The following is a 10,283-nucleotide window of genomic DNA, read 5'->3' as shown; positions in this document are numbered from 1 at the left end:
TATTCATGATACACTCAGTGGAATTGACATATGCTAAATTTTTTTAAAAAAAATACAGCACATTCTCCATGTACATGGGCCACATTTTGTTGAGGAGCATGGACTCCTAGCAACATACAGTAACCAAGGGATGGAAAAGTCACATTACCAGGCACGCACATCATTCTTTCAGAGCACAAGACATGGTGGAGGGGCTACAAGAAGCAATGCTCTTGCAGAGTTATTCAACTGGTTTTTCAGAATACAACTACAAAGAATGCAGAAAAATGATATTTCGGACACATAACATTGTTAAAAAAGAGAACTGTTGTATTCATAACTTTGTACAAAAAGTTATCTATTGTAATCCGAAGTATGTACAAAAAGTCTATTCCAAAGTTTTCACATCATCATCCTTTGTCAGTGCTTCCCTGGTGCGTAGAAATTTCCTTCTATTGTAGCCACCTAGTGTGTTTACATCAGTTTTATTTGCAGCTAGAGCATACGCAGAGTATGTCAAAAAATATCCTACTCTAGAGGCAAAAAACCCAGGGTCATAACCAAAAAATATCTTGCTCTAGCTAAGCCGTTGCCCACAAGCTCCATTTGTGATAATTCGCAATGGCACAAATAGGGGGTATAATCCCATCAACATGTAAACAGTTCAGTAAATGGCTTAAAAAGGCCTTGCTTGTTGGCTTAAAAGGCCTTGCTTGTTGGCTTAAAAGGCCTTGCTTGATCTGGCTTGATGGCGTGGCGAATGTCTTTGCTTAGTGCTTGAGGGTAGTCCACGCCAACCTCAATGTTGAGCATTAACAACCTCAATATTAAGAGCATGAATAAACAATATAAGGCCCTCGTTTCACCCCTAAAACCTTGTCCGCAAAACCGCATGCTATTTTAGATCCTTTTGTGCCATTACGGAAGCAAAAAGCCTCAAAGGAGACCACTGCAAAGAAGTCCTCTGCAAAGAAGACTACAAAGAAGACATCTCAGCTAAAGAGGACCTCACAAAAGAAATCTCATGCAAAGAAGCTCTCTACTCAGAAGCCCCTCAACTTTGGTGCTGTTCCTGCTTAAGGACAAGAGGAAGCAAAGTTTGGGAGTCCAAAAAAACCAAGTGAAGCCCAAGAGCAAGCAAAGTCTGGGAGCCCAAATAAGCAAAGTGAAATTCAAGAGCAGGCAAAGTATGGGAGCCCAAATAAACAAAGTGAAGATCAAGAGCATTAGAATATTTTGTAACTTCACACATACACAGTGACATTTTGTAACTCACAAGATGTATTTATACCATTTATTGTATATAACTCACAATTCGTTTATGAAAGATGTAGTTATCTACTAAATGTTTGTTCGCAAATGGCAATGGTCAAGAAAAATGTCAATTGTCTATTCATTCATGGTTTAAAGATTACAACAGCTGGAGGTAAACAACTCATACAAGATATAGAGCATTTAGCTCTTCTTCCAATTGTAGTACCATTGACCTTGAATTTATAACTAGGGGTGGTGTTGTCAAGAAACTCCAAGGTCTCCCTAACGTCTTTTAACGTCCACCGCGAGAGGTAACATTAACCTCCTTTCTTTCAGCATGTGGAATAGCCTGCAACTCAAACCTAAATGACATGCAATCTATATCAAAATCCAGAGGTTCCCAGATAGCCAACTTAAGTTTGTATCTCCTATGTCATAACCCATAGTAAGAGATTCTCAAGAGATATTGTAAGACAAAGCCAAGGATTGAGGGCAGGCATTGCACCTTAGGTTGTCACCCTTATGGTCATACTCTCTAGATTTCCAAAACAGTCCTATAATGTTGTCCAAATGCTCTACTGGGAAGTTTCTACTTAGCCATGATGCCTTTGTCCTCTGTAACTCTGCATCTTTGAAGTAAGCTACAAAGACATGTAGAGGCACAAACCATGATAACTGTATTCTCCTCGAGATCCTTTCCATAGTCATGGCCTTTTGAATATCCTGGGATATTTTATGTTTGAAGCTCTGCACTGTCACTTCATCTGGAATGTCCCAATTAAGAGAAGAAAGGCTTACCACTACTAAATCCTCAGATTTCCCTTACACACCTGGTTTTGGGGGAACAACGTACTGTGTGTAGTATACAAAAAGAATACCCTTACTAAAAAAAGCCGCATTTTGGTCACCATACATGAGCTTTGCAAATTCTTTGTGAATGGCTTGGAAAGAAGGTGCCACTCAAAACTTGTTGAGGGAAAGATATCTAAAGAAATATGAAGTTAAAACTTGTATTAAAAGAAAAAACATATTTGCAAAATTGAACTACAACTTATAGTGTGTGTGCTTGCATAGGAATATGTTGAGTTGGAGGTAAGTACATATCCCTTGCCATGTAAACATGTTGGACTTGAGCAAACCAGCCTTCAGATGTAAGCTTGAAAGCAGCAATGTGTCCCTTCCAATGGTATTTTGTATCCTCTCTTTTCGTTTTCTTCACCTTGTGAGATCCCTTGCATGAGGGCAACATAGTGACCCAGCCATTTATAGTGAAACTCTTGGGTTCCCAAGTTCCATCATCCCTTTTATTGTATGCGAGATAAGAGTTTATTGAACGAGAAGGACGTCTTGTGGATTCCATATAGAATAGAAGCAAGAGAATGAGACAATGGAACTCAGTGAGGTCAAAAAAGAGATGAGAGAGAGCTAGAAGATGCAATGAAGCTCAATGAGGTCGAAAAAGAGATGAGAGAGAGCTAGAAGATGCAATGAAGCTCAATGAGGTCGAAAAAGAGATGAGAGAGAGCTAGAAGATGCAATGAAGCTCAGTGAGGTGGAAAAAGTGATGAGAGAGAGCTAGAAGATGAGAGCTTCTAGACGTTGAGAAGAAGAATGAAAATGGTATGGGCGCCAAAAGGAATATTGGAGGTAGTTTGTCCAAACTTTAAAAATTTCGTCTTTTTTTTCAAATATTTTGACAACTTTTGTCTTTTTTCAAATATTTTGACAACTTTTGTCAGTTTAACGGATCCTAGGGACCACCACAATCCATCAGCATTTGAAGATTTTGGCTAAATTAGAGGAAAAAACCTTGAAATGGACTCTACTACCTCCAAAGTAGAGGAGGCTCTTTTCTTAATCATGAGATTAGTAAAGGGCCCTTTTTTAGGCATTTTTGGCCCTAGTGACTACTTCATTACTACTTTACTTCTGCAAGGAAAGAAAAACTCCCCACGAGATAAAGAGAATACAAGGGTACAAATTGGAAGATGGATGCCTATATTTTAATAATCGCTTGTGTGGGATAAAAAGAAGAATCTTAATTGAAGCCCATGATAACTTGGGACATCCTCATTATATAAAACCCTATATGTTAGTAAAAAAGAGTTTCTTTTGTGGCTTGGACTCAAGAAAGATGTATTTTACCATGTATTTTTTGTGTGCCAGAGACTCAAAAAAGATGTATTTCACCATGTATGTTAGTATCCTTGCATTTATTGTATGGAAGGTATGGGATCAAAAGAGTGGAGCAGTTTGCGACTCAAGGAGAGTCTCAATGAGGGACTCTATAGATATGAGTAAGTGCAAGAATAAAGAAGACATTTGGGATCCCATTCTTCCTATCTCTCTTAAGAATGTTCAGATATGCACTTTGCATGCAGAGATAAGAATAATTGACAAGCTTCTAAGATTGCATCTTGATTATGCATATTCTATTAAACCAACATTGTTGGCAGATCAATGTATTGATAAATGTGAATGTTATAAAAAATGGGCTTTCATGGGGGGGTCAAGTTCAACAGTTTTAGGGAAAACACGAGATGTCTTGGCAGATGTCTCCATGGGAGGTGCAAAAGCGAGAAGATTTTTAGGAAACCATAGTAAAAAACAAGTGACTGCTACGTGGGATTATTGGAAAGACTTGTGTGAGATCACGATAAATGTTGCCAGTACACCGCGGCTAGCAAATCTTAGAATGGAGGTTTGGAAGCATCTTGACATCTTTTTAAATGTTCTTAGACAACATAAGACATCAGCTACATATGCACAAGAGTACAAAAGTTCTATTACAAATCTCATTCAAATAATCAAAGAAGCATGGGGAGAAAAAGATATCACATACTATTTGGTAAGACTCCTTTGTATTCATGATACACTCAGTGGAATTGACATATGCTAAATTTTTTAAAAAAAAATGTAGCACATTCTCCATGTACATGGGCCACATTTTGTTGAGGATCATGGACCCCTAGCAACATACAATAACCAAGGGATGGGAAAGTAACATTACCAGGCACGCACATCATTCTTTCAGAGCACAAGACATGGTGGAGGGGCTACAAGAAGCAATGCTCTTGCAGAGTTATTCAACTAGTGTTTCAGAAGACAACTACAAAGAATGTAGAAAAAAGACATTTCGGGTAGATAACATTGTCGAAAAAGAGAACTGTTGTATTCATAACTTTGTACAAAAAGTTATCTATTATAATCCGGAGTATGTACAAAAAGTCTATTCCAAAGTTTTCACATCATCATCCTTTGTCAGTGCTTCCCTGGAGTGTAGAAATTTCCTTTCTCAGTGCTTCCCTGGAGCGTAGAAATTTCCTTCTATTGTAGCCACCTAGTGTGTTTACATCGGTTTTATTTGCAGCTAGAGCATACGGAGAGTATGACAAAAAATATCCTACTCGAGAGGCGAAAAACCCAGGGTCAAAACCAGAAAATATCCTGCTCTAGCTAAGCCGTTGCCCACAAGCTCCATTTGTGATAATCCGCAATGGCACGAATAGGGGGTAAAATCCTATCAACATGTAAACGGTTCACGCCATTCGGACGGCTTAAAAAGGCCTTGCTTGTTGGCTTAAAAGTCCTTGCTTGATCTGGCTTAAAAGGCCTTGCTTGATTTGGCTGGACGGTGAATGTCTTTGCTTAGTGCTTGAGGGTAGTCCACGACAACCTCAACGTTGAGCATTAACAACCTCAATATTAAGAGCATTAATAAACAACATAAGGCCCTCGTTTCACCCCAAAACCTTGTTCGCAAAACCGCATGCTACTTTAGATCCTTTCGCACCGTTTTACGGAAGCAAAAAGCCTCAAAGGAGACCACCGCAAAGAAGTCCTCTACAAATAAGACATCTCAGCCAAAGAGGACCTCACAAAAGAAATCTCATGCAAAGAAGATCTCTACTCAGAAGCCCCTCAACTTCGGTGTTGTTCCTGCTCACAAGGACAAGAGGGAGCAAAGTTTGGGAGTCCAAAAATACCAAGTGAAGCCCAAGAGTAAGCAAAGTCTGGGAGCCCAAATAAGTAAAGTGAAAAACAAGAGCAAGGAAAGTCTGGGAGGGAGCCCAAATAAAAAAAGTGAAGATCCAGAGCATTAGAATATTTTGTAACTTCACACATACGCAGTGACATTTTGTAACTCGCAAGATGTATTTGTTCCATTTATTGTATATAACTCACAATTCGTTTATGAAAGATGTAGTTATCTACTAAATGTTTGTTCACAAATGGTAGTGGTCAAGAAAAATGTCAATTGTCTATTCATTCATGGTTCAAAGATTACAACAGTTGGAGGTAAACAACTCATACAAGATATAGAGCATTTAGCTCTTCTTCCAGTTGTGGTACCATTGACCTTGAATTTATAACTAGGGGTGGTGTTGTCAAGAAACTCCAAGGTTTCCCTAACATCTTTTAATGTCCACTGAGCAGTAACATTAACCTCCTTTCTTTCAGCATGTGGAATAACCTGCAACTCAAACCTAAATGACATGCAATCTATATGAGAATCCAAAGGTTCCCAGATAGCCAACTTAAGTTTGTATCTCCTATAATCATAACCCATAGTAAGAGATTGTCGAGAGATATTGTAAGACAAAGCCAAGGATTGAGGGCATGCATTGCACCTTAGGTAGTCACCCTTATGGTCATACTCGATTTCCAAAACAGTCCTATAATGTTGTCCAAATGCTCTACTGGGAAGTTTCTACTTACCCAGTCCTTTGTAACTCTGCATCTTTGAAGCAAGCTACAAAGACATGTAGAGGCACGAACCATGATAACTGTATTCTCCTCGAGATCCTTCCCAGAGTCATGGCCTTTTGAATATCCTGGGATATTTTATGTTTGAAGCTCTGCACTGTCGCTTCATCTGGAATGTCCCAATTAAGAGAAGAAAGGCTTGGCACTACTAAATCCTCAATTTGCCCATACACACCTGGTTTCGGGGGAACAACGTACTGTGTGTAGTATACAAAATGATTACCGTTACTAAAAAAAGCCGCATTCTGGTCACCATACATGAAATTTGCATTCTGGTCACCATACATGAAATTTGCATTCTGGTCACCATACATGAAATTTGCATTCTGGTCACCATACATGAAATTTGCAAATTCTTTGTGAATGGCTTGGAAAGCACCACTGAAGCTCTCCACAATGTGCCACTCAAAACTTGTTGAGGGAAAGATATCTGAATTTAAACTTGTATTAAAAGAAAAAACATATTTGCAAAATTGAACTACAACTTACAATGTGCTTGCATAGGAATATGTTGAGTTGGAGGTAAGTACATATCCCTTGCCATCATGTAAACATGTTGGACCTGAGCAAACCAGCCTTCAGATATAACCTTGAAAGCAGCAATGTGTCCCTTCCAATGGTATTTTGTATGCTCTCTTTTCGTTTTCTTCACCTTGTGAGATCCCTTGCATGAGGGCAACATAGTAACCCAGTCGTTTATAGTGAAACTCTTGGGTTCCCAAGTTCCATCATTCCTTTTGTTGTATGCGACACAAGAGTTTATTGAACGAGAAGGACGTCTTGTGGATTCCATATAGAAGCAAGATAATGAGACAATGGAACTCAGTGAGGTCAAAAAAGAGATGAGAGAGAGCAAGAAGATACAATGAAGCTCAGTGAGGTCGAAAAAGAGATGAGAGAGAGCTAGAAGATGCAATGGAGCTCAGTGAGGTGGAAAAAGTGACGAGAGAGAGCTAGAAGATGAGAGCTTCTAGATGCTGAGAAGAAGAATGAAAATGGTATGGGCGCCAAAAGGAATATTGGAGGTAGTTTGTCCAAACTTCAAAAATTTTGGCATTAACTACATGCCATCTTTTTTGAAATATTTTGACAACTTTTGTCAGTTTAACAGATCCTAGGGACCACCACAACCCATCAGAATTTGGAGATTTTGGCTAAATTAGAGTAAAAAAGCTCGAAATGGACTCTACTACCTCCAAAGTAAAGGAGGCTCTTTTCTTAAATGAGATTAGTAAAGGGCCCTTTTTTAGTTATTTTTGGGCCTAATGAGACTACTTAATTACTACTTTACTTTTGCAAGGAAAGAAAAACTCCCCACGAGATAAAGAGAATACAAGGGTACAAATTGGAAGATGGATGCCTATATTTTAATAATTGGTTGTGTGGGATAAAAAGAAGAATCTTAATTGAAGCCCATGATAACTTGGGACATCCTCATCATATAAAACCCTATATGTTAGTAAAGGAGAGTTTCTTTTGTGGCTTGGACTAGAAAGATGTATTTCACCATGTATTTTTTGCGTGGCTTAGACTCAAGAAAGATGTATTTCACCATGTATGTTAGTATCCTTGCATTTATTGTATGGAAGGTATGGGATCAAAAGAGTGGAGCAGTTTGCGACTAGCAAATGAGAGTCTCAATGAGAGACTCTATAGATATGAGTAAGTGCAAGAATAAAGAAGACATTTGGATCCCATTCTTCCTATCTCTCTTAAGAATGTTCACATATGCACTTTGCATGCAGAGATAAGAATAATTGACAAGCTTCTGAGATTGCATCTTGATTATGCATATTCTATTAAACCAACATTGTTGGCAGATCAATGTTTTGATAAATGTGAATGTTATAAAAAATGGGCTTTCATGGGGGGGTCAGGGTCATTTAAGGAAAGATCCAACAGTTTTAGGGAAAACATGAGATGTATTGGCAGATGTCTCTATGGGAGGTGCAAAAGCCAGAAGATTTTTCTGAAACCATAGTAAAAAACAAGTGAATGTTACGTGGGATTGTTGGAAAGACTTGTGTGAGATCAAGACAAATGTTGCCAGTACACCGCGGCTAGAAAATCTTAGAAAGGAGGTTTGGAAGCATCTTGACATCTTTTTAAATGTTCTTAGACAACAAAAGACATCAGCTACATATGCACAAGAGTACAAAAGTTCTATTACAAATCTCATTCAAATAATCAAAGAAGCATGGGGAGAAAAAGATATTACATACTATTTGGTAAGACTTCTTTGTATTCATGATACACTCAGTGGAATTGACATATGCTAATTTTTTTTAAAAAATGCAGCATATTCTCCATGTACATGGGCCACATTTTGTTGAGGAGCATGGACCCCTAGCAACACACAGTAACCAAGGCATGGAAAAGTAACATTACCAGGCACGCACATCATTATTTCAAAGCACAAGACATGGTGGAGGGGCTACAAGAAGCAATGCTCTTGCAAAGTTATTCAACTGGTTTTTCAGAAGACAACTACAAAGAATGCAGAAAAATGACATTTCGGACACAACATTGTCAAAAAAGAGAACTATTGTATTCATAACTTTGTACAAAAAGTTATCTATTGTTATCCGGAGTATGTACAAAAGGTCTATTCCAAAGTTTTCACATCATCATCCTTTGTGTCACTGCTTCCCTGGAGCGTAGAAATTTCCTTCTATTGTTTGTGAACAAGGTTTTAGGGGTGAAACAAGGGCCTTATGTTGTTTATTAATACTCTTAATATTGAGGTTGTTAATGCTCGACGTTGAGGTTAGTGTGGACTACCCTCAAGCACTAAGCAAAGACATTCGCTGTCAAGCCAGATCAAGCAAGGCTTTTTTAAGCCTTCCGTAACGGCGCGAATCGTTTACATGATGGGATTTTACCCCCTATTCGTGCCGTTGCGGATTATCACAAATGGAGCTTGTGGGCAACGTCTTAGCTAGAGCAGGATATTTTTTGGTTATGACCCTGGGTTTTTCGCCTCTCTAGAGTAGGATATTTTTTGACATACTCTCCGTATGCTCTAGCTGCAAAAAAAAAAACCGATGTAAACACACTATGTGAGAAAAGTGAAGCAGAGGGAAGATCTTGAAGCCTTTGAACTTATTTTTAGTTGTTTTCCAACTGTTGTATGATGGCAGCTTGTAAGAGATTATGACAATGGCGTCTTGTGAAATGAAAGAGGAAGACACAATGGGACAAGTTCTATTATAGGAGATGATTAACAATGTTGTGGTGCACAAAGGCTTTCCTAAACCAGATTTTTTTGGCTTCATGGTGGCTGATGAGGTTGGAGCCAACTGTTTTTGCTACATTAAGGAACTTTACAGACTATCCCTGTGTGCCCGCCCGTCCACTGCTGTCAAAAAGATGACAAGATCTTAGATGGGCAGGGAAGGGGGTCGGCCATGGATTGGTGGGAGTTTGCCCCGTCCATTTTCTTGCATGGCCACCCATCAAAAAGATTACAAGATCTGACAACGGGAAGGGAAACGGCTGTGCTTTCATGCCTGCCCATCAAAAAGATGCAAGTAAAGACTCTGATATTATATATGCAACTTTCCGAATGGGCATACAGAGTTTCCCATTCTTCTTTGGTACGATGACTATCGGAGAAACCCATTCTGAGTGCTCAATAGGTTATATGAATCCACATTTTACAAGCTTTTCAATTTCCTCTTGTACAATCTTTGCGTACTTAGGATTCATTGGGTAGGGACGTTGCTGGACTGGTTTAGCAGTGCTAATAATTGGAATCGTGTGTTGCACCACCGAGGGTGGAACACCCTTCATATCATGATATGTCCAAGCAAATATGTCCTTGAATTCTTTAAGAAGCTTCCTAAGTGCAGCTTCCTCTGACTGGGTGAGGTCTTGAGCAATAAAAACTGGTTTAGACTCCTCACTTTTGTGTAGACCACTTTACGTTCCCCTGTGGTGAATGATTTGAAATGCTCGGGTGTGGGGTGTAAGTCTACTGGTTCTTGTTGTGCCAGGCTTTTTTCTTTCAATTCTGCCTCCTTTTGTTGCTGAGCTAACTCTTGGTATTGCCGCCTTCTTGCAGTACGACTTAGTTTCGGCTTCTCTTCGATTTTTAATTGGGCGACGTCATGAGGTTGCGGACACCACATGATACTTTGGAGGTATTGTCCCCAATTATCCGCTAACTTCCGCAATAGCTCCTACATAACTAAGTCATTCTGCAGTGGATCTCTCCTTGTTTATTGTGGTTCGCACATTAGCTCGATAGCATTGGCGCTTATGTCTCGTTTTCTTCTTACCAA

At 39.2% G+C, this 10,283-nt stretch overlaps 1 pseudogene; it reads left to right on the top strand.

Annotated features, from left to right (window-relative positions):
- Positions 1-7,940: 7,940 nt before the first annotated feature.
- Positions 7,941-8,661, top strand: LOC147634090 (uncharacterized; annotated as a pseudogene).
- Positions 8,662-10,283: the final 1,622 nt, after the last annotated feature.

Source organism: Cibotium barometz, chromosome 11, assembly GCF_041138505.1.
Source record: "Cibotium barometz isolate CiBa-2024 chromosome 11, ASM4113850v1, whole genome shotgun sequence".
In the NCBI taxonomy this organism is placed as follows: domain Eukaryota; kingdom Viridiplantae; phylum Streptophyta; class Polypodiopsida; order Cyatheales; family Cibotiaceae; genus Cibotium; species Cibotium barometz.
The sequence above is the reverse complement of the archived record's forward strand: the minus strand, read 5'-3'. Positions and strand labels throughout refer to the sequence as shown.